At 37.0% G+C, this 25,271-nt stretch overlaps 1 protein-coding gene across 6 annotated transcripts in view; it reads left to right on the top strand.

The window, feature by feature from the left end:
* The window catches only part of RGMB (repulsive guidance molecule BMP co-receptor b), a 242,867-nt gene that overhangs the window by 23,791 nt on the left and 193,805 nt on the right, over window positions 1–25,271 (top strand). For all 6 annotated transcript variants that reach the window (XM_064482699.1, XM_064482705.1, XM_031448695.2 and 3 more), the window contains one exon: window positions 21,354–21,449. The gene's annotated coding sequence lies outside the window, so the exon portion shown is untranslated. The remainder of the gene's footprint in view (window positions 1–21,353; window positions 21,450–25,271) is intronic.

Genomic DNA, 25,271 nt, shown 5'->3' on the forward strand with positions numbered 1-25,271 from the left:
GGAAGAAATGGGGCTGAATGGAGGAGAATCACTCATCCTAACAGACACAAAATAGGTGGAAAGGTTGGAAAGGTTGGGTCCATATCTCTTTAAGGTCATAGATGGAGGCAGCAAGAGGTTGAGGATTCTTCTTGAGATTTCACGATGAACTAAGGAATAAGGATTTCCAACTAAAGAGTTAGGATGGAGTCAAATAGAGGGTTTGGGTTGAATCATGAATAATTAAGGGGAAAGGATAAGGAAAGTCACAGAGTCAAGTAAAGAATTGGCAGGTGGCCATGAAGTTCCATCCATACTGGCTAAATCTATGAGAAGTTTCTGCTTGTAGGATGCTGCCAACACTTTCAGGAAGAGAGGTTTGAGGCATGTTCTGCAGAGCCTGTGGTGTACTTCAGACACACATAGCCCTGCCCAAAGAACTATATCTATGTTGCATTTAAAGATTCAGTAGTAAAGAGTATAGATTTTCCAGAGAGGTGAGCTCATTCAAGAATGAGCTATGTTTCAGGAAATCCATTCGAAGAGCAAGAACTATGGGAGCAATTTAAATGTCCTCGCTTGTTCGATTATAATTATTAAGAGCCAATGAAATCATAATTATTAAAAACCTATATAATATTCAAAAAATATAGAGAAAGCTGCTGCAGGATTCTGCAGCATGTGCCACAAAGCAGAGGGAGTGATTAACACTTGTTAGAGAAGAGGCATTATGGAAAATCACAAAATCTAAGAACGGGGAGAATCAGAACAGATCCAGAATATGACAAATAGAATAAGATAAAAAATCAGGTCTTGGCCAGCTGGAAGGAATGCAGGGTTTCATACTCTAAACTCTAGGGGCTAAATAGGTAGAAAGAACAGATAGAAATTCTGATCCCTGGAACCCAACTCCTCATCTAAGTGAATCTTGAGAATTGAGCCTCAGTTGGATTGTCTTATCTTGGAAGTTTTTGTTTCAAGAAACTCAGAGATGAGGTTATACTTCCCCAAGTGCTAGCTTGCAGAGAATTGAAAAGAAAATCCTAGAGACAAATTCTAAGGAAATGTTGAAACAAAACGTTAGGCATACCATCAAAATAAGTCAACAATCTGATCAGTTAATAAAGAGAAGGAGAATTTAAAATCTGAGGCAAAGAGAAATGTAACACAAAGAAAAAGGCCTTGAGTGAAGCATGGTAAAATATAAGAGAGTTACTTTCTCTGTCAGTATAGGGAAACTATGGATTTTCTGGAATGTTTGAAGACTTGATGTAACCAGAAAAACAGCCCTGATGGTGAATAATTGGATCCTGGAGGCATCCTGACCTCTCTGGCACTAACAGATATGCTGGCATCCTTGTTCAAGGAGTATTTCTACTTTTAGTCATAGGGAAGCCAGAATTTATTTTTAAAACTAGCTGGTACATTGGACAAGAGCTCTCTGTGTATACTGTTTTCATGGTTCCTCCATGTTTCTAGTAGTAGAGCTATCCATCCTGCTACAAAAATTGGGGATGGGACTAGAAACAGACAGTGAATGGTGATTGATCACAAAGATCATAAATTAACATAGAATTACTGACTTTAGGTAAGAATTTCAGTTACTCCTAAGATTTTTCTAGTACTCCATAGAGATTTCCTGCCTATTCTAGAATGTTGATGATGTATCAAACTTCATTTGTGTATCAAAGAGACAATAAAACACCCTATATAGTGTTAATGAGATATATCAGTGTATCTCAAGTGTGTTCAGTAGAATATTGGTACCATAAGATAATAATGGATATAAGGAACAAAAAGGCTTCTATAATAAAAAAAAAATCATGTTAACCATTGGATTTAATATAATTAAACATTTCCTTTATTACAGGACTTCTCAGAGCCAGTGATATGCTAATTTTACTGTGGCTATCCAGAAAAGATACATAGAGTACTTATCAGTATGATTTGACCATGAAACACATTTTGAAAGTGCGGTTAGTTGGGTTTCTTTTCTGTAGAACACCACTTCATAAAATCTTTTACTTTTAATTTAAAAATGTTTTAAAAAGAAAGATGCAGTGTCACCTTCTTCTGTACAGAATCAGTGTGTTGCTTGTTCAAGATTTAAAAACTCTAGAGAAAATTTTGCACATCTGCACAGGGAGATATATACAAGGTATCCATAGTAGCCTTGTTCATAACAGCCCTACCTAAAAGTCTATCAACAGGAGAATATACAAATATATTTTGATATATTGACATGAAAGGAAAATTATACAGCTATGAAACTGAAAAAGTAACACCTCACACAGCAACAGAGGTGAATGTTAGAAACATGCTCTTTAGTCAAGAAGTCATGTTTCAGAAGACTACATACCACATGAAACTATTTTTATTAGATTTGAATATCAGCAATACTAAATATTCTAGTTTAAGATACATGCTTTTGTAATAAAACTATTTTTAAAAAGTAATGGGATGGCAAACACAAAATTTAGGGTGGGTCGAGGAAGGAAGGGTATTGAATAAAGAGGAAACACAGAGAGATATAACAGTATTGGTATGTCCTAGTCCTTAATTGGGGAATTATTTATTATGTATTCATTTTATTTTATGTTGCTATGGTTTTTTGTGTATATCAAATAGTATATACTAAAAATATAACTTAAAAAATCATCACCTGGTACATAATAGACACTCAATAAATAGTTATCTAATTAACAAAAATTATTATACCAAGTGGGCACCAAAGCAACAGAACAACAGCCTAGTGGACATTTAGGTGGTTACTGGTGACCAATGTCCATAGAGATGATAAGATCACAGAAGCCCACGCACAGCCCTGAGGGTGATAGGACCTAAAAATGACTGAGATTAAATTTTCTTCCATCCCCAATGGAAGACTCAGAAACAGACTTAAGAATTTTTTGGTGAAATGAAGAAAAGTGATATTTCATGCACAGCTGGACTCATAGGCCTATATTCATACATGTGAAACATTTGCTTTTTAAAACAATTATTGTACAGCAAATCCAATACCTAGTGACACAAGGCATTGAAATGGACAGTAGAATCCCAAGATCTGTGTGCTTTTTGGACATCAATTTCTGTATCATCTTGTATTATAGTACTATAAATTACTGTTGGAGTCACTGAACCTCTTCCTTTTCTAAGACAGAGAGGTGTTCAGCCACAAAATGCTGGATGGTGCCGAAACTATAGCTGTTTACTCAAAGGACCAGAAACCACAACAGAACTAAATCACAAAGTTAGAAAGACTTTGTTGCTATCGCAAGCATTAAATCTTCCAAAAATGTCTTTTTTTAAATTGAAATATAGTTGACATATAACATTAGTGTCAGATGTGCAACGTGATGATTCAATCTATGTTATGAGATAATCACCACAGTAAATCTAGTTAACAATCATCACCACACATGTTTAATTTTTTTTTTTTTTTTTTTTTTTTTTTTTTGGTAATGAGAACTTTTAAGATTTACTCTCTTGGCAAGTTTCAACATAGATGAACTTGAGGGTATTATGCTAAGTGAAATAAATCAGAGAAAGACAAATACTCTATGATCTCACTTATATATGGAATCTGAAAGAAAAAGTCTTTATTATTCATTAAGTAGAGATCCTCAGTATCCAGGCTGTCTAATGCAGTGGTTCTTAGAGTGCGGTTTCCTAGACCAGCAACATTCTGTCACCTGGGAAGTGGTCAGGAATGCAAATTCTTAGGCTTCAGCCCAGACCTACTGAATCAAAAAATCTGAGGGTGGGGCCCAGTAATCCGTGTTTGATCAAGATCTCTAGGTAATGCAGACCTTCTGCCCTAGAATAACTGAGAAATTCTCCCGTTAAGAATAAAGCTTTACTGATTACAAGATTGTTTTAGCCAGGGCATTTCTGTGGTTCACTTATGTTTTTATCCTTTTTAAGTTTCTTAATTAAGAAAGAGTTCATCCAGAATGGCTTTCATTCTAACAATGACTCTTAAAGTCTTTTCTATCCTTTATCTGTTATACTAACTAAATACAATAGTATGACGTGAGAGCTTCTCAGGAATCACTGAGGAGAACTCTGTAGAGAAGGGTAAAGTAGCATTTTGAAACTAACCTATCAATAAATCAAGTACTTATATGACTTTCCCAAAGTCTCAGAGCTCTTTTGAGGCAAAGGAGAAAAGATTTCATTGCTGTGTTTTCTATAAGAGGCTAGTGTGAATATGGATTTTTTTTAATGGCTAATGTTCAAGATAGACAATCTGTGACAGCACTGGGGTGGTTTGGCAACGAAGATAAGATCCAGCACAACATGGTGCATCCTCCTCTCAAAAACATTAAAGATTATCCAAAGCAAATATGGACATTTGGGAGATTTCCATGTGTAAAAGAAATCTCCATTTCCCTCAAGAGCTTTAACTTTGCAGAATAATTTATATAGACAATAAGGAATTCTATGAGGAAAGAATACAAATAGTTTACCGCAGAGGGAAAATACGGATAAAACTTCTTGCCAAGAAAAGTTAGCTTCAAGGAGTCTATAAATAAGGATTTAGAAAACGTGAAAAGCTGCTTTAAGTTTCAAGAAGTTCTCCAAAGTTCTAAAACAAAGATAGGAGAAAGAAGTATGGGATTTCTAAGTATCTATAACGTAGATAGAAGGAAGTGGGCAGAATCTAAACAAATGATTTAACAATTAATTATGTACTACTTAAGATATCACCAGACTGAAATTTATTGTTCTTGAATATATTGTTGTTCAATATTAGCATTTGCTTCTGCTTTGTTTTCCCACCAAACTAATAGGCAAAGAAAGCAGTGTCATAGAAATTGTCTTTACTTTCTATCACAAGACATTCAGAGAAAGGCTGTAGTCAAGTGAATCATTGCAAACCAAATTATATTGCCTCATAGATAAAATGCTATGACTGAGGAATATGTTCGTATACAATCTTGTTGTCAGATACACCATAGGCTTGTCCAATAATGGGCCTCAAGTTCAAAGATACAAATATCAACCCCACTAATTTTCATAGCTGCTATCTTCTACAACTTTAGGACATCATTCTTACTACAGTCTATTTGAATAAAACTCCCTGAAGTTAAACATCACTATGGTCCTAGGTTATTTAGAATATGATCAAATTATAGGACATTAGAACCAGAAGCATACAAAATCCATCTTATTTAATGCATCCATTTTGTCAATGAAGAAACTGAAATTGCTGAAGTCACACAGTTACCTGGAAAAGCTAGAATTAAAGAATAGATTTTGTGACTCATGTCCAATAAAGACAAAACCTCTCTTCTTCCATCATAGCTTTTACTACTCTCTACCTTGCTCACTATATGTTCTAGCCACATTATGATGGATAGATTCCAAAGGCAACTGTCCCTAGACCTAGAGAAACAGCAGAAGCTCCAACCTAGCTTCAGAAGTCATAAAGCACCACTTCCACCATAGTCAAAAGTTCATCAGGATTCAAAAGAAGGAAAAATAGGACCACCCTCTTGATGGAAGGAATGTCATAGCCGCATTAAAAGAGCCTAAAAGAATAGAAGATACTGTTACAACCATCTTTGTAAAATATAATCTGCCACAGATTGAACACATATACCTAATTTTGTTTCCTTCTGAAATTTCACTGAAACAATAGTAAATTGATTTCCAAACCAAGACATATAAACCCATAAACACAGGGAGAATGAAAGAAGAAGAAATGGCAACAAAATTTTAGAAGCTGGAAAGCAGATACTCAATTTGCAAAGGATTTAAGACCCGCCCCCCAAAAACTGGATCTTACACTAGCAACAGCAAAAGCTGAAAACTCAGCGGATTTCTAACACAGAATTGTCAAAAGGCTAAGGATATGGTAGCATCAGATACTATTATAAGTGTGAGTAGTAGGAAAGAGCTAAAATAAGGAAGACTTTAAGTAACAGTCACATCTCCAGATCCCCTTTGTAGTTTTAGGGAGCCAAATGACCACACCTCTTGAATGTTTGCCCAACAGGGCGGCATATTCTCTTAAAGGAACGAAACAAAGGGGCTTTGGACCCCTTACAGGGTGGTTGGTAGAGGAAACATAATACAATGGGGAGGATTAAGTATGAGCACTGATGACAGGCCTCCAGCTCTCCATCCCTAGTTGGCTTCCTGACAGCTAGCAGCTATCACCCTCCAGACACAGGACTAGAAACACTTCCTCTAGGGAATCTGACCACTTTAAGAGAAAGCACCTAGAGGTCACAAAACTGAAAAGCTCAGCTACATCATCCTACTGTGATGTGCACAAGTGACAAGATCCACTCATATGTCTGAGCTTCCAGTCATCGTTCCTAGATATCTGAGGAACATCTGCAATATGAAAAGTAGGAAAAATAGATAAAGGTAAAGCAACTGTAGAAAGGGAAGAGAGCTTTAAAGATATATGTGTTATTAATATGCACTGAGATGCAAGAGAAGATATTGTACCTGTGGAGAAAAAGAATAGGATGCTATAATAAAAAGAACATTCTGAGAACCAGAAGAGCTCTTATGTATTTAAAATACAATAGAAGATAAGGTTTAAAAAAATTCTAAAAAAAGATAAAAAATAGAACAAAGTGTTAGTAAATGCAAGGACTTCCAGTTTTTGTTTTTTTTTTTTTGACTTAGAAGGAGATTTGAGCTGCTATATTGAAAAATACAGATAAGTGAAATTATTTCAAATTAGAATATAACAACTAATAGAAATATAAACCTGTCTAGACACCAATAATCAAAAGCAAGAATACAAAGAAAGCATTGATTTCCTCTGGCATAACAAAAAGAAGAGTAGCAAGAAATAATTATAAGTAAAGAAAACAAAAATACCAGAAAAATGAGAGGATAAATCCAGAAGGTCTAATATTTTTAAAGTATTCCAGAAATATAAAACTGAAAAAAGGGGGAAGAAATTGAAAGCAAAATAATTCAAAATTTTTTTCGAAAACTCAAATAACTTAAGTTTTCAGGTTGAATGACCCATTACATGCCTGGTGTAATGGATGCAAACAAACCTTATTACTGCACATCATTGTGATGATACTTTAGAACACTGAGGACAAAGAAAAGACTCAACAAGCTTCCATAAAGACACAGAGAGAGAGACCACCTAAAAAGGAATAGGAGTTAATGTGGCTTCAGATTTTTGTCAGCAGCAACTTTGGAAACTGGGAGCCTTAAAGGCCAAAAGACAATTTGCTTCAGATTTCTGTTGGAAAATGGGTAAAGAATCCTATATCATGATAAATTATCAATAAGAAAGAATAAAAGTAAATACATTTTCACACAAGACAAAAACTCAAAATCTTACCCCATATATCCTTTCTGAAGGAGCTCCTAGGTAGCTACACTCTACCAAAATAAAGCTGGAACAAAGAAAAAAAAATCATGGGAAACAGGAAAGAGCACAGGGAAGAAGAGGTGAGTCCCCAGGATGGTGGTGACAGAAGATGCCTCAGTGACAGCTGAGTAACCAGGCATAGAGGATACACAGTCCAGATTGGAGAAGGTCAAAGGGCTCAAGGAAATACTTCTTCTAGAATACAAAATTAATAGAATACTTAATGCACAAGAATTTGTGGTTGAAAAGATGATATGAGCACAGAAAACCAAGCAAAACTAGACAATTTTTCACTTAACACACACACACACAAAAAAACCAAACTTGTGCCAGAAGGGAAAAGTAGTACAGTTTAATAAACAAGTCAGCTGTGACAAGAATTTACATAGTCAAAATAATGTAAACAATGACTATTTGTTTATTAAAAATTACCATATATTTTAGCAGGATGATGTCAAGAGATCGGAATGGTGAGCCTATTTACTAGAAATGTAGGGAGCAGAGAGTGAAGAAAACAACATTTCCAGTAGTGAAATAGTTAACAGTATTATACCTGACATTAAAAAATCAAGACATAGCATTACAAGTATATGATTTAGCAACAGGGAGATAAATGCCAAAATAATCAACTGAAACTGGTTTCTTCTGGGGAGGATAGTAAGGAGCTGCTGTTTTTCATAACAACCTTTATAAAACTTTTTTGACTCTTTAGTCTATGTACGTGTATAACTTTGATAAAGATTTTTAAAAAATGAAGATAAGAATGAGAGAGTATAATTCAGCCATGAAAGATCGTATCAGCTTACTCAAAAATGGAAGCATTAAGGCACAATTTCCAAAATGGCTTAACATGCTGGCAAGGAACTACAAACTATCAGAACTTTGTTTCCTGAGTTCCTTTTACCTGGATCTGTGTTATTCTAGTAGGGATCCTCTCTTTAAAAATCAAAGGCCTTATTCAAAAATTTCAACTGTTTTCAAGGCAGCTTCATTGCTCTACCTTACTAATTCTTTCTCATACCATTCCAGATAAACATTTATTGGCAAGCTGTATCTAAGGCAATCATGAACATAAAAGCAGCCAACTATGGGAGTATTAGGAAGTATACATTTTACAATAAGGATGGATTTTTCTTATTTAATTATGCAGTTAATGATAAGTTCTAAACCATGCTACCAGGATAAGAATACCTCTGAAAATAGCACCTCTTGACCATTTCTCTGGGGTATTATATGTTTCCTCAAGTCTCAACACTTTAACTGTAAATGCGTTTTTGCTACAAGGCTGTGAAAATTCTGCTTCAGCAGACTTGGAATGCTCTAGTTTTTGACCACGTTAAGAAAAGCATGATATTTAATATGCACCAAATTTTAGAAATAGGTGTTCTTCCAAAGAGGAATAGGCTAAATGTTGAATTGCATATGAATATAAAGGGTTTTTATTTGAATTGTCTCATTTTGACCCATGATTTAGAGCTTAAAACCAAATATTCTTGATTCTCTCAGTATTATCCAGGTGGTTCTGTCTTTTTCTAGAATATCATCTTTGAATTTTTTGTAATTTTGCAATTTCATTGCAAGATTTTTAAATTTTCCTTACCAGAGAACACCAGTGAAGTATCTGTTCATCATACAGTGAAGACATATTTAAATATCAATGAAAATTATGTATATTTTCTTCATATCAATTTCTATTAAAATAAATCCCATTGTAAGAAAAATCTATATAAAAAAGGAAAATTATAGGCTTCTAGTTGATGTTTAGCTTCATTAATAGCTGACACAATAGAATTAGAATCCAACTAAAGAACTTGGTCAAATGGAATATTATTCAGCCTTAAAAAAGAAGATCTTGCCATTTGCAACAACATAGATGTACCTGAAAGACATTATTCTAAGTGAAATAAACTAGACATGAAAGGACAAAAACTCCATGAACTCCCTTATATGTAGAATCTAAAAAAGTCAAATACATAGAAGTAGAAAGTAGAACAGTGGTTACTAGGGGTGAGGAGATGGGGGATATGGGGAGATGTTGGTACAAGGTTACAAAGTTGCAGTTATATTGGGTGGACACGTCTTGAGCCCCACAGCATGATGACTATAGTTAATAATACTGTATTGAAATATTAGACATTTGCTAAAATAGTAGATTTCAGGGGCTCTCGTTACACAAAAAAATGGTAGTATGAGATGATACATTAATTAGCTTGACTGTAACAGTCATTTCACTATGTATATGCATATCAAATCATGTACACTTTAAATATATACAGTTTTTATTTTAAAAATTTAGAAAGTAATTTGTTCAAACTCCTACAGTTCATGACAATATGCTTTGCCCAAAAAGTAGATAATTAGAATTTACTTACATTTCCCTTTAAATTAATAATGGACACCAAACACATATACATGCAAGATACCCTAAATAAGGAAAGTCTATAAGGGAAAAGAGTATGAAAACATCACTTGTCATTCATCACAGCTTCAAGCAAAAACAAAACTAAGAACGAACAACAAAAAACAAAGGAAAAAATAATCTTTTGTGGAATTGTACATTTTGCATTTATGTTTCACCCAAAATAAAATTCCTCTTACTAACCCTTCTCTATGCTATTTCCAAATTAGCATTCTGCTTGGGTTCAGCTAAATATATTCCATTTATCTTGAAAACCCTGTCAGTAACTGTTCATTTCATGCCTATGAGCATAGCCTTCTGAGTACTTGCAGCCCAGTTGATCTGTTCATTTTAACCATCTTATCGAAGGTGCAGAAATGATAATAAATTTGACCCAAATGAAAAAAAGTTTTTTCCAATCTGATATACCTACAGAGCTTAAGTACACTCTGTATCAAATGAATGTCATCCTCACTTTCCAAAAAGCAATTTTAATATGTTTACCATCATAGATTATGCATTTCGGAACAGGGAATCTGGAAACCTGCTTTAGGTTGATACATATCATAAAATGGGCATCGAATTCATTCCCTCCTAAATCTAATCTGCCTATTGTTGCTGAGATTTTCAACTTTCTTTGCTTTTTACATGACAAATTGAAGTGAAAGATAATGCAAAGCCACATAAAATATTTCACCACATTAAATTTAACTCCCTAAGCATACCAGGAACTCTTGTATTTCCTAGAACTCAAAACCATTACCTTACACTTCTTGTGATTTATTTTGATATTATATTTTGTGCACTCCTCAAAGAAAGTATTCAGCTGCTTCTGAAGGCCATCTGGGGTTTGAGAGATTAATAAATATTGAATCTTCAGTCTTAAAAAAAGAACAGTCACACAGATGTTAAAAACATTTTGGGCATGAAAGCTATGCCAGAAGTCTCTGAGATATCATATAAATGGATATTAAGTAGTGAAAGGCTATCATCCCAGCATCCTCTTGTCTGAAGGATTTGATCATAATCCAGCAAGTATCCTTCAACCTGTAAATTATTAACTACAGCTAAAAGGAGATTTGGGAAATTTCGTAGTGACTCATAGTCACTTGTGATTTTTCATATTTGCATAAATAAACCCTTGGAGGTTTAAATGAAATCTTTTCCTTATGCAAAAGAAGATTGAATTTTGATCTCAATCACCCTATTCCAAGATGTAAAGCAAAGGCTGTGCAAGGCCAAAATCTGGTTTACGTTAGGGAAGTCAGAGAAGAGCAGTAACAGCATGGGTGAACATGCACGGAAACAGACTTTGTCAAGTTAGCTCTAAAAATGGGTGGGATAAAATAGGGACAGGAGCTGAGAGGAAAATAGAACATTGCAAGTTATGATATAACTTGGAAGTCCAGACATACTCATTGTCTATCTCTGTCCATTTCTTTCCCAGTGGCTTGTCTCTGTTTAAAGATAGCTGATACTGTGCTGCCTCTAGTACACATTTTACACACTAAAGTTAAAAAAAAAAAGTATGCTTGAGAAACATTCAGAATGGTTGTAGGTCATGTAAATCAATAATGTGTGTGTGTAAGTGCATGTGCAGGTGTGTACAGGCACATATACACAGATTCACCATCCAGGACAAAACTTGAAGTGGCTTCTGTGCTAGGACTCTTGGAATCCCCAAATACAAATGACTGGCCCTACAGGGAGATTCTTAGCCATGAGCAGTTGCTAGGAAGATGTAACCATGCTCAGAAGATTCAAATATCTACACTCACAAGCCACCTATCGTAAGTACACCAAAAGAAAAAAAATCTTTAGAAACAGTTTAACCATGTGAATTACAGTTATCTAGCTTCATACTTCTGGCATACAGAATAAATATAACACTATATTTTATTGTATTTTTGTTTCCTTCATAATTTTTTGAAGCTTTTCTGTTTTCAATTTCAAGCAAGATCAAGTTTAGGTTTATTCTTACAGTGAAGTACCTAAAAACAATTAAGATTTAAATCTTTTCATTTTATATTAAAGCCTAATTATTTAATAAATATGTTTCATTCCTTGTTATATTATCAGGAATCAATCGTCATATTTCAGAAAAAAAATACATGTTTTTTCTTTCTTGTTATATTCACTAGTTTATTTTTTAGATTCCACATATAAGTGATAACATTCAGTGTTTGTCTTTCTTTACCTGACGTATTTCACTTAGCATAATACCGTCCAAATCAATCCATGTTGCAGATGGCAAAATTTCATTCTTTTTTATGGCTGTATACACACACATATATGTATATATATGAACACACACCATTTCTTTATCCATTCATCTGTTGATGGACACTTGGGTTGCTTCCGTATTTTGGCTATTAAAAATAATGCTGCTATGAACATTGGGGTGCATGTATCTTTTCAAATTAGTGTTTTCTATTTCTTTGGCTATATACTCAGGAGTAGAATTGGTGGGTCAAATGCTAGTTCTGATTTTAGTTTTTAAGGAGCCTCCATACTGTTTTCCATAGTAGCTGTACCAATTTACATTCCCACTAACAGTGTACAAGGGTTCCCTTTTCTACATAGCCTCAAAATGTATATATGAAAGGTCTGTAATTTCTCAGATTTTGAAACTTTCTCCATGTTAAATTTTGTCAAAAAGATTTCATCTTTTCACTAATTTTATTCAATTTTTTGAATAAGAGATGACCTTAATATTGTAATTTTATAAATATTTTTGAAAGTGTATTGACAGATTTGTGTTAAAATATAGAGATAACAGTGTTACATTTAAAAATACAGAAATCAGTATTATATACATGTGCACACAGATAAGAGTTACAGATTTGAGTTTCTTCATCAGAGCATTAGTTCCTTTATCCCCAAAGTTTGTCTTTAAATGAAATAACTTTCAATTCACTAGCAAATTTATTGTCCAGAACATTTTATTCTCTATCCATGTTAGTCCTTCACTCATTTAAATTATAACAATAGTAATAGGTAATAATCTGTAGTAGATATAATTTTGGCTCCTATAACCTTCACCACCTCATGTTATGCCTATGAATATATTACACTTTGTAACAAAAAAGACTTTGCAGATGTAACTAAAATTGCTAATTATTTGACCTTAAAATTGAGAGACTATCCTGGATTATCTGAGTAGGCCCAATGTAATCACATGAGCCCTTAAAACAGGAGGTGGCAAAAAGTCAGAAAGATGTGGCAGAAGTCTGAGAGAATCAAAGGACAGGACAGATTCAGTGCCATTTCTGATGTTTAAATGGAGGGGCCCGCATATCAAGGAAGCAGAGACCTCAGTTTTACAACCATAAGGAACTGAATTTTGTCACTCACCTGAATAAACCTGGAAGCAGATTCTCGTTCAGAGCCTCAGATAAGAGCCTAGGCTGGCCAACACTTTTATTTTAACCTCGTAAGACCCTCAGCAGAGAACCCAGTGAAACTTATCCAGACTGATCTACAGAACTCTGAGATAATAGATGAGTGTTATTTTACATTACAAGTATGTGGTAATTTGTTACAGCCATGAGGAAACTAATATTCAGTCACAGAGCACTTACCACGTGCCAGGCACTAAGCACTTTATGTATATACACTCACTAAATCTTCATGAAAAAACTTATAAAGAAAATACCATGTTTTAGACAAGGAAATTAAATACAGAGATTACAAATAAACTGTGACACAAGTAGCAAGTGGCAAGGCCAGATCTGAACCCAAACAGTGTGACTCCATAGATGGTAATGTTAGAACCACAACTGTGCTGCGTGAAAGTGAGGTTAGGCTTAAGCAAACGTGTGAGACTGGCTGAAAAACAGAGGGAGAGAGAATGAGAGAGAGGGGGGATTACATGTGGAGAAGGGAGGAGGGGGGAACATTAAAGGCAAAACAGAAGACTGTCAGAGAATTGGAGGAAAAAATCAGAATTCCAGCTGTTTTTGTCTAGCTTCCTTTCACCAGAACTAAATGTCTCAGTAATGACTTACTTACGAAACTGCGGTTGACTTCCCATGAATTTTGTTTATTTTTGCTATGGTTTTTAAGTCAACACATATACTTCTCTCAAGAACTGCATCAGAGCACTTGATTTCATGGTAATGTTGTCAGTTCACTTGTCTGCATCCCCCAGTGAATTCAAAGCTCCTCTAGGGAAGAGACTGACTTCCACATTCATATTCCTAACACCATCCCATACCTCAGAACAGATACTGAGTTTGTGAAATAAATAAGGAAAAGTGAAATAAATGTTTTTAAAACTGTAAAGCATTGTTTTTTAAGTAAGGCTTATTGTACTATTCCTCAAGTGACATTATTCAAAATTACTTTAGTTCATAAACCTGGGGAGCCAGTTACCAAACATTTCCTTCAAAGACTTCTGACACATGTGGCCCATTAGATTGGCAAGAGCTCTCAACCCATCTCTTTGATACCTGTGTAGTACTTTATCCACAGCTTGTGCTAATTTAGTCCTGAGTTCATAAACACAAGTTTTTAGTCCACAAATATCTCGGCTTCATCATGGCAAAGGATAGGACTGCCCTGAATCATTCCATGAATTGTCCCAGGTGGCTCTTCACATTTGGATGAGACCTATATGTCCATCACATCTTTCCCTATAGCTACAAAAACAATTTTTTTTTTAAGTTTAAGAGTCATGGACCTCAAGCTCAAATGTCATTATTGCCAATGTTAGCAGGAAGCCCTTTGGTATAGACAATTGCTCATATTCTCTGAGCCTCAATTCTTCATCTTTATTGTTTTCATGACACTATCCAGCATTTCTAATTGTCAGGGACATTATTAAAACACATGAGATAATGTATGTAAAAGTGTTTTATAACATTTAAAGTGCCAAGAGAAAAGTATTGTTTACTTCGTCCGGGGCTTTCTGGATCTTTACTTCTAGCTAGAGTCCACTGATATATAGGAGATAAAAGTGGACATATCTGTGGTATTTGCTTTCTGCACTTAAAATGCTGATTTACCAGTTTATAGTTGCCAGTTTTTACTGGTTCACCCACTGCCCCCTTCTGGATTTGTTCCTGCTAAATCATGGACTCAAATATTCTTTCTTGACACAATTCCTCTGTCTTAACCGAAATCATTCCCTCATCTTCCACCAGACTATCCTTTGTTAAATGAAACTTCTGGATTTGCAACTTGACTTAATTTTGCAGCTCAGCCAAATCCTATGGGGTTTTTTTTGAACCTCAGTCACACTAATTTGGTCTGGTTGTCTATAACATAGTCTTAACAATTTTAATTATAAAATGTGATACTTCTATCCAAAGAGATACCAACCCTATTTCAATTTTTTATGTAAAAGTTTCATCTTTTTGACCTGTTGTAGAACATCACAAACTCTGCCTACTCATACTCAGAGATTTTCCTAAATGCAGTGACATTTCTTAAAGCTATGCTTAAGATCTTCCCTTATTAAAAGTCTTGCATTCATTAGGGTAATGCCAGTAATTATGACAAATAAACCCTGAAATTTCAGCAGTCTTGTGGAATAGAGAGCTTTGTTCCATCCATGTTGGGAACATGCCACCTCCAAGGACTTTACTGTGTTTTGCATTCAGCTAGCAGAAACGAGGGTGACCCATATTATTTCTGCCCCATTCCAGTAGCAAGAACCAGACACACAGCCTCATCTGGATGCTAGGGTACATGGGAAATATAGACTCTAACTAAACAGGTGCTTCCAGTGATAATTCTAACCTGGAGGGAGCACAGGGCTTGGTAGGCATCAGAATGATTGAATGACTTAGAAAACCAAAAACTAACGTGGTCTAAGGAGTGAAAATCAAGCACCAGAAAAGTTTCCTCCCCAAGTGAAGAAGAGGGATTAGACAAGACAACTTTTCGAAGATACCTAAGTTAAAAAAAAAAATACGTAAGTACAGTCAGGAGAAACGACAGGACAATCATAAACAGAAATTATTTATGATTTACAGCCAAGTAAAACTAACCAAGCTGGTCAAATTCTTTAGCATTAAAGAGAGAGATTGCACAGGTTACCTCTAGGTACTGATTCTATTGCTAGCCCCCACACAATCCGGAGTACGTTGACAAGTTGCCTCATGGGAGTAGTCATGCTATACATAAAAAAGTATGTAGAAAGAGAGTAGTTGTTTAACTTTGTAATAACAGCCAAAACTTAAGTGACCAGTTTTCTCCATGTTCATCTAGAATATCAGCAGGGCTTCTCCAAAGGCAGTTGTCCTCCCTGTGGGTAACCACGCGTTGTTGCCTTTCAAGTATCCATGGTGCAGTCAGGTGAGTCTGAGGTAGTAAGACAGCTTTCAGCTGCAAAATTTGCTTCTTAAGCCATGACTCTGTGTATAGGAAATTCCACCCTTAAAAAGGTGGCATGTGCTTCACAGGCTCTTCAGGCTTGTGGGCCGTCAGTCTTTCCAGCATAGGAACTCAAAGCTGACACAGAGAATGAATCCCCTGTTATTGTGTAAAGGGAGCATTCTCAGAAGATCCTGCTCAGAGATCTCAAAATGGTCTAAAGCCAGTCAATAGATAAATCTATAGAAGTACGCATGAAACTGGAGAAATTCTTGTCAAATTTTTCAAATCTTCATTATAAATGGGAAGCTATAAATGTGGCCCCCATTACACAAATTTTACTGGTAGGGACACAATGAAAAGATGATTTAAGTCAGAACAGTAGGTAGATAAGTAGTTAGATAAACTTTAATATTAGAAAAGCAAGGTAATGCGTTTAGCAATAAATAATTCAAACCATAAGTACAAAACAAAGAGTTCTAAGATAATAGTTTTGATCAAAAAAAAAAAAAAAAAAAGACTTACAATGGGTGGAAGTTGTTTGCATTAGGTTACCATGGTTTTAAAAGTGAACCAAACATTATATATAATTGGGCAATTTTAGTATGTAAGGGAAGAAATCAAGTAATTATTATTTTCCTCGTACAAAATTATGGTGTATCCACACGTGAAATATAACTGAGGCAGCCATTGGAGGGTGCTGTTCAGATCTCCTGCTGAGGTCTGAGGATCTCCAGAGAATCTGCTGTGAGGAGGGTACTCCAGTCCTGCATCATTGAATCTACCACTGTAGCATTTACACTGAGATCATTCTATTCCTAGACTGCTTATGACCAATAACAGAGCACAGAAGTTTTTCCCGAGCTTCACCATTCCTGCCCATAGTGGGATGGGGCTACCTATCAGCCTGCCCAAAGCCTTCTCAGAGCTGTATCACAACATGAGGCTCTTTTCATCCCATCCTCCTTCTTCTGTAACTCCCTTACAGGAATCAGACATGCATCACAATCCTGCATAATCCTGATCTCTCTCCTCTTTATCTTCTGTGAACCATTCTCCAAATAAAACTCTTATGCATCTAATTCCATATTGGCATCTGCGTCCCAAGTTGACATAGTTGGTAGTAGTTTTGTCAGTGATTGTTATCTTATCTCACCACAGAAAGATTTCAGAGGCAAGACAGGGAGGTTTAGAAAGTAAAGTGGGGGTTTATTAGGGATAGATAGTACACTCTCAGGGGGAGAGCTGGCCGGCTCAGGTGAGCAGCTATACTGAGTTTCTTTGGCAAGTTGGTTATATAGAGTGTAAAAATGAATGGGCAGAATATTCATTGGGGAGGGAAGGGTTTGAGGTCATATTCCCTGAGTTTCATCTTAACTCTGCTTTCCCGAAGAGAGGAGGGATGTTTGTCCTTACTTAGTCTGGATCAGAAGTTTCATGGCATCGGTGCATGATGGGTACTTCTAATCTGCAAGGCTAATTTTATTGAAATAAGAGCATAATAAGCAACATTTGGACACGGGAGATTTCTGCCTTTTCCCACCTTTCTTTGTTGACCTCCAGGGCCCTTGTCATCCCAAAATGTGTGACCAGAAGCCCAGAGGCTCCTGCTTCTCTTTCTCTGCCCAGGGACCCCTGTTGTTTATATGATGTATGGCTTCCTGCATTTGCCTCCTTGCCCCTCTTCATTTTTGCCCAATTCCTGCCATTTGGCATGCATCCCCTTTTCTCTGCTCGTATCTAGCTATCTGCCTGCTCTAACACTAGAAGTGATCCAATAAAACATGCTGAGATGAGGTCTGTGGACTAGATCCCTTATCGCTCATCTAGAAGGAGGCAAAGATAGTCTCTGGCACAAGGAGGGAGCCCAACTACTAAAAATTTCACAAGTGGTGACCCAGGAAGGAAATACTTTTGATGGTGCAATAATTCATGTGTTTGAAATGTATGGTGAAAAAAATGCCAGTAAGGACAGCAGAACTGGGTAGTTACTACTAAGTTGCATTGATACCCTTGGCTGATTACTACTGGGTTGCACTGACACTCTGCAGAAGGACAATGAGAAAGTTAAGTCAGTTAACATAGAGTTAAATGCTAAGTATGTGAGCTAGAGGGCATTTTTGATAGCTTTTGAAGAAGCCTTCATCTTGGGCAGTGCAAATGCAGACACAGCTGAGGAGTAAGCACAGGACCCAAGAGGTAGGGTCACGGAACTCCAGAATCATTTAAATGACCAGCCTTGGAAGGTCTGTTATGCTAAGGTCAGGGATAGGTTGAGAAGAGTTAAGGCACTGAGATAAGGGATGAGAAGAACTGGATAGATGCCTAAGGACTGGGACTCTGCAGACTCCTGAAACCATGGAGCTTGCAGAAATGACATCCCCTCATGAGAGATGGCACTTATCCTGTATACGTGATGCCACAGAGGCCTCTCCCTTGCAAAGTGACAAGTGCCCCTTGGAAGTTGTTCTCACTCCCTCTCCTGGCCACCAGTCTGAGCTGGTGATCCCATCATAATCCAGCTGGTGATACGCAGGCCAAATAAGGCAGGAAATACCTCACATACCAAAGAAACAGCAAGAATTAACAGGCATGGACTAGCAGAGGAGTCTCCTGGAATTGAATTGTGAGGGTACTTGGTCAAGGGATCCTGAACATAAGACTGAATGAACAATAATTCATTGAGTTAGGGACATTTTCTTGTCACACAGTTTTAATATCTTGGTAAGAACCCTAGGAAAAAGGGAAAGCTCACTGCTAGAGGGATGTTTAGAAGCCTGGAGAAAGTAGTGGCCCATACAGAGCAAAGTTGAAACACCTGAATTAACATGGCAGCTAGTAGAGGATGGAATAGAAAGACTCTTAAGATGTAGACATAGGGGAATGAACATCCAACCCAGAATTATGCTCCAGGAAATGGCTCAGAAGACCTAGCATTCACCAAGGCCACCAGGAATGCACTGGGGAGGGGAGCACTAGCCTTACAAAGTTCAGTGGTGGCCACCTTTGTAGTCCAGGCTGACATTAGGGAAGATGGTTACTGGGCCTGGCTCATTAAAAGCCAAGAGGACAGTGAGGCCAGGAGATGGCACTTAATGGCCAGAAACCATGGGGCCACAGTTATCATAATGCTGGCAAAGGTGGAGAAACAGCCACAGGGCGTTAACCCACAAAGACTTGTGAAGATGGTTGATAGGCGGTCACACCCTAGGAGATAAATAGCCTGACAGCAGTAATGCTCCTCAGTATCTAACAACAATGAAAGAGCAGGTTGCTGAGGGCAGTCACTCCAATAAAAAGTCACAATTCCTTTTCCATTTCCTGAATCTGGGTCAATTTTCACAAATAGAATTCACTGATTAAAATGGGTCTTCAAGAAGAAAGATCTTACAACACTATGACACGTCTACATGTTAAAAATTCACTCAGTTCCTCCACAGAGGAACCTATGGCCATTTACTTAGATGAATGACTACTGAAAAAAGAGTATTATCCAACATTTTAAGGACTACTGGATATAACATTCTAAGACTATTGGACTTTTGGAGACCCAAACCTCCAGTAGTCCAAACCATCGTTATAAAACCATCATTAGAGTGGGGTCCAGGTAACAAATGGAATCTTTGGTGAAATCTAGCTTAGTACAGTGGAAATTATCCACTGTAGTGGTCCCAACCACTTAGTCTACAGACATATCAAGTAGTCATTTGCTCTGACAGTTAGGATTCAGAGTTAGAATATCCCTCACGTTGGATCATGGATTGTGGGGTAGTCATTATCATAGTGAGGGAAGCTAAGTGAAGGCCTTTAAAACTGCCCCCACCTCAGCCAAGAAGGTAAATCTAAACAATGTTATATCATGGAAGGACGGTGAAGATTATTGCTGTCATTAAAAATATAAATGTTTTAAGTCTGTTTTCTTTACCATACCTTTGTGTAATTTACCACTTTGGCCCCAGCAGAAACTGGATAGATCAGGGAGAAATGTTATATTTTTACCAGAAGCTCAATCTAGTAGTACCATAATTATGTCTGAAAGACCAAAATGATTTCCTTGCTAGAAGATATTAATAAGGCCTCTTTTCTACCTCAGTTAGGAAAAAAAGATCAGACACAATTGCATTTACATGCAATAGACAAAAATATTCGTGTCTTTTACATGAATGTACAGTTTTATTCTCAGGCTATAATAACTCTATTACAATAACTCTCCTGCCTTCTATCATAGTGTTATGATTCAAGGCAATATGGGCTATCTAGATATCCCACAGAAAATCACATTGATCCATTACAGCCATGACTTCATGCTTATCAGGCAAGATGAGCAAGAGATGACTAGAGCACTGGAGGCCTTGGTTAGATACCTGCACTCAAGAAGGTGGGAGATAAATTCTTTAAAAATTCAGTGATGCCAAAGTTGCAGCATTGGAAGTTACACAGAGAAGAAAGATGGACTCATACTTCTGCAGACCTACTTAAGTTACTGTCATTTCTGAATGCCCAACTTGCCATCGGTGCTGAATCCCCATTATAGCACTGTTCTACCAGGAGACCAGCAAGTCACTTGAAGGCATTTTGACTACTTTGGGTCTGTTGTATCTTGAAAGGACTGACAGTTTGTCCTGACAGAGAAAAATACTGATTTCAAGTGTGAGTTTGTTTTACCTGCCCACAGATCCCCAGCCAAGGCCGTTGTCCAGTCACTGACAGAGTCCCTGATCCAGACATGGAAACCCACACAACATAGTAAAGGGAATTGACCGTCATCAGCAGGAGGAGCTAGTGATGCTTTGACTTAATGAGGATGAGTGGGGACATGTGGAATCTAGGTGATCTACTTGGGTCTTTCTTGATACTCCCTTGCCCAGTTGTGAGTGCACAGATACAGCAACCCTGTCCTAAGAAAGGATTGATAACAGATGCTCAGACCCACCTGGAACGAAGGTCTGGTCACACCACCAGGCTAACTACAAAGACTTACCAAGAAGATAGCTATGAATGAGGTACATTTTGAATGAACAGTGGAGGAGTGAGACAATAAGTACCAGTTGCAGACCGGAGGCCAAATGAAGCAATGTAGCTGTTGTTCATCCCACTAACCACCATCTTCTTTTTTGTTTGTTTGTGTTTTTTTGTTTTTTTAGGTTTTTTTTCTTGTGGTGGGAGGAGGAGGTAATTAAGTTTATTTATTTACTTTTTAGAAGAGGTACTAGGGATTGAACCCAGGACCTCGTGCATGCTAAGCATGCTCTTTACCACTTGAGCTATACCCTCCCCCTCACCATCTTCTAATTTATCCCCCAGAAAGAGGAATCCCAACAACTGTGGAGAAGCTGAGCCCCAAACACAGATGGAGAAGTGGATCTGTGCAGCACAGAGTGGATTATGGAAGCTGTGGAGGTGAGCTACTCATATCCCCCTTCCAGAGAGAATCTGCTCTGAGTGTATTTAGTAACAGGCTCAGCTGCTACCCACTGGGATCCACCACAACACTCACGCTGAGGCCATGTTCTCCCTGGACACTTGCTAGCAATGGTGGAGCACAGTAGGGATGCCAGAGTTGCACCATTCCTACCCCACAGGGAACCTCTTCAATGGGCTACTTTTGATCTGACCTGAGCATGACTTCTTCCCAACTGCACTGCAGTGTGAGGCTGTTCCTACCAGATCTTCCTTCCTTCCCTGTTTTCCAGATGTCACACCTGCATCGTGGTCTGAGGCACTCCATGCCTACTTCTGCTCCATCTCCCCTTTTATACTTCACAGGCATTCCCCCAGTCAGTCTCTTGCACATGTAACTTTATCTGGACTTCTTATTAAGGGGCCTGAAATATATGATAGCACTCCATTTCAATAATTTTATAGAAAGAGAACTTGAGAAGGTCTAGCTTTGAGAAGGACAGCTAGAATGAACAACAGTCATGGGGACTATTAAATTCGTAAAATGTGAAGTTATGAAGACCACATAGCCTGAGAGTTGTTGTAATTGAGAGCTACACATTTATATGAAGTGTGAATAAATTCTCTAAACACAAGCTGCCTTGGCTGCAAGGTTATCTGAACCTCAACAGTAGGTCAAGGAGACAGAACTAGGGAAGGGATAGAAGGGTGGAGGTAGGGGTAAACCTAGAAAACTTATTATAGAGAAGTCCCTCAAGGCAAGTAACCATCCCCATCCTGATACCCTGTGAATCAAAAAAGGTGGTAGGAATAACAGGTATTGACTTTGCAGATAATAATGACAAGAGTAAATGATGCCTCAAAAGTTTTGGCAAGTTAATGAGTGACCATAAATTACAGCTAGGAAAGCCTGTGCTTCTCTCCCATGGCATTATCTTTCAAGTGTTGTTAGTAAGATAGTACTGGCCAAAGTGGACCATGCATCTGGCCTGGTTTAGCAATTCCCATGTGTTATGTCCTCAACACAGACTCTGTGATATTTAAGTGAGTCAATTCATAATAAAAAAAAATTTTTGTTTCCCATTAAGACATGCATATATATAAGATTATACTGTCACCCAATCTGTAAATTATTTGAGGCCTCAGCCTAAAGCATCAGCAGTTATAATGGACACTTTTACATTGATAATGAACTTAAATTGTGACTTTGTTTTACATAGGCCACAAAACAGTCATCAGGTAACAACTGCTGTTTGCTCCTTACTTGGTCTAAATTTGAATCTGTGATTTAAGTTGCCATGGTGGAATATCTTGTAATAAAGTTAAAGAAAATCAAACCTAAGCAAGGGCTCCATTTATTTTGTTTTTCCTTTTTCACAAGCTAAGCTAAAGTTTGTAGTAGTTTTATGTATTTTGGAATAATGAATCATTTACTTAAATTAGCTTCAATTTCGTTACCTTTCCATAATCTGAATACTTAATTGTTCTAGTTTATTTTTAACTTACAAAGAAACTCACACGGACAAGTTTGGCACTTTTTCACTTGTTCTGCGTTGTCTGTATGATCAGATTCAATTATTAAGGCTTAGATCCAGTTTATGCTCAGAGCTCTGGCCTCGGGCTTCCTTCTGTGCCTCTGCCTGATTCTGTGGGGGCATGAAGAGAGGCATTATGTTCATGCGATATGATGCAAAACCACTGAGCTCATCCAAGGTGTCAAACTTGGGGGCTAATCCTTGCTTCTTCCTTCCCAGTGTGTAAAAATAAACACCCCAATCTCCGGCTTCTCTGATTGCACCAGTCACAAGTTGTTAGCTGATTCCTTTGTTCCTAAACACTTTTCATGACTGGAAATAATAATTTTTGCCTCATCTTGAAAAGGCAGCCTATTTTATCCAAACTATCTCTAACAATTCCAGATCTGAAGATAGGGTATTAAGTTTCTGAATGACAGGAAGTTAACTAAACTTAATTTTTAAATAAAGGATGTCAAAAGCAAAAGCTAGATCTTTCTTTGTCAGACTTCTGCCTTGAGGAAAATTTCTATATGAAAATTCCGGGGTATATATTTCAAATTTAACATTATTTTGTTCTTTATCAACTTGTTATCTAGGAAGTTTTTCTTGATCATCTCTACTGTGGTAGATACTGAAATATACAAAAGAAGTAGGGCTCAATTTCTATTTGAGACTTTAAGGTCTCATTATAGACATAAAATTAATACACATGAAATATATACAGAACGAGTAAGGATGAAAAGGGTGGCACTGAGTTTCAGGGTAACAGGTGTTTGGAACAAAAGAGAGTCAGTGAATATCAACATAATAAAAAAAAAAAAGTTTTATGGAGGAAGTAGTATTTGAATGAGGCTTGAAAGAAGAACAACAGGGGCTGACAGTAAGCCAGACAGTTAGGAGCAATGGCTCTATAAGGGGGCAGACCTTAGCAACCCTGTGGTTGGGGATCTGTGGGGTTCAGAAAGGTAAGATACCTTACCTTTCTAAGTCTTATTTTCCTCGTCTGTGTGATGGTTTTATTACTAATGATAGTACCTACTGTACAGTTTTGTTTATTTTAGAGAACGGCAAAATAATATGGAATGTGCTTAGCCATAAAAGTTATCTGTTAGTATCAGGCAGAGAGATGTGGATATATTGAGAAAAGAGATTGAGCCAGAGAACAAAGGTGGGATGAGGCTTATATGCAGATGTTTGACCAGAGGGCAAGGTATGTGAGGGGGTCTAACAGGAATAAGACCAGAAAGATAAAGTAGCACCATATCAAAAAAGCTTAGAAGCTTGATATGCATTTTCATACATTCACTCAAAAGCTAGTGAGCATCTACTGTGAGCAAGGCAATATACTAGGTCCTGGGGACTCTGTGGTGAATAGACCCCTGCCCTCATGGAACATCCATCCTTCAGGGAACCCAAACATTAAAAAATTACAAGTGGAAAAAGGGAAATACAAAAGTTTTGAAAGTTCTTATATATTCTTGATTTTATAAAATTTGATGATATTGAAAAAAAGCTTTTTAACCATAAAAATACTACCAACCTTTGTGAGATAAAGCGTAAGATTAGATATGACACACAACTCTCTGAGAGAAAAAAACAAAGTTACTCTGCCTATATAATACCGATTAATCAATTTGATAGAAAAAAAGTCAGTCAGGTCTGTAAAACAAATATGGAGCTTGATCAGACGTTTGCTATCGTGTAGACACAGCTTCCATTCTCAAAATCCTTTTGAAACCTGTGCAGCGAGCTTTATCTTCCCTCAAACTCAGGACTGGCTCTGTCAGGATATCCCCATTTTTCTGGTCTGAACCTTACGTTGTATCTATATACGTATCACTCCTGTAGCCTGTGATGCCTTTGTTTATCTTACCATGACTCTGTCTTTCTCCCCTATATTTTTTCTCTGTGATTCAAGATGGTATATGGCCAAGAAAACCTCCTTCCTTACACACTTGCTTTCTCGTGTAACCTGACTCAATCCAAATAACATTTTCTGAGTACCTATTATTTCCCTATCACTTGCAATAGCCACTAACTTGGATTGCCATCTTTCCTCCTGGGATGTTATCTTGTCGTAAACGTGGAGGTTGCACATAGGATAATCTTAATCAAGGTTGAGTTATCGTTGATTAAACATTACACCCATGTATTCTGTACAGCAGAGCTATTTCCAATCCCAGGTGGCTGGTTCATATAAACAGTGCCTTTTAAAACAAACCCCATGCATTAGTCAGGATATGCTGGGTTTTATACAATAACAAAAAACACCAACCTTTCTGTGACTTAACACAGCAAGGACCTA

This window comes from Camelus dromedarius, chromosome 3 (assembly GCF_036321535.1).
Source record: "Camelus dromedarius isolate mCamDro1 chromosome 3, mCamDro1.pat, whole genome shotgun sequence".
Taxonomy (NCBI): Eukaryota; Metazoa; Chordata; class Mammalia; order Artiodactyla; family Camelidae; genus Camelus; species Camelus dromedarius.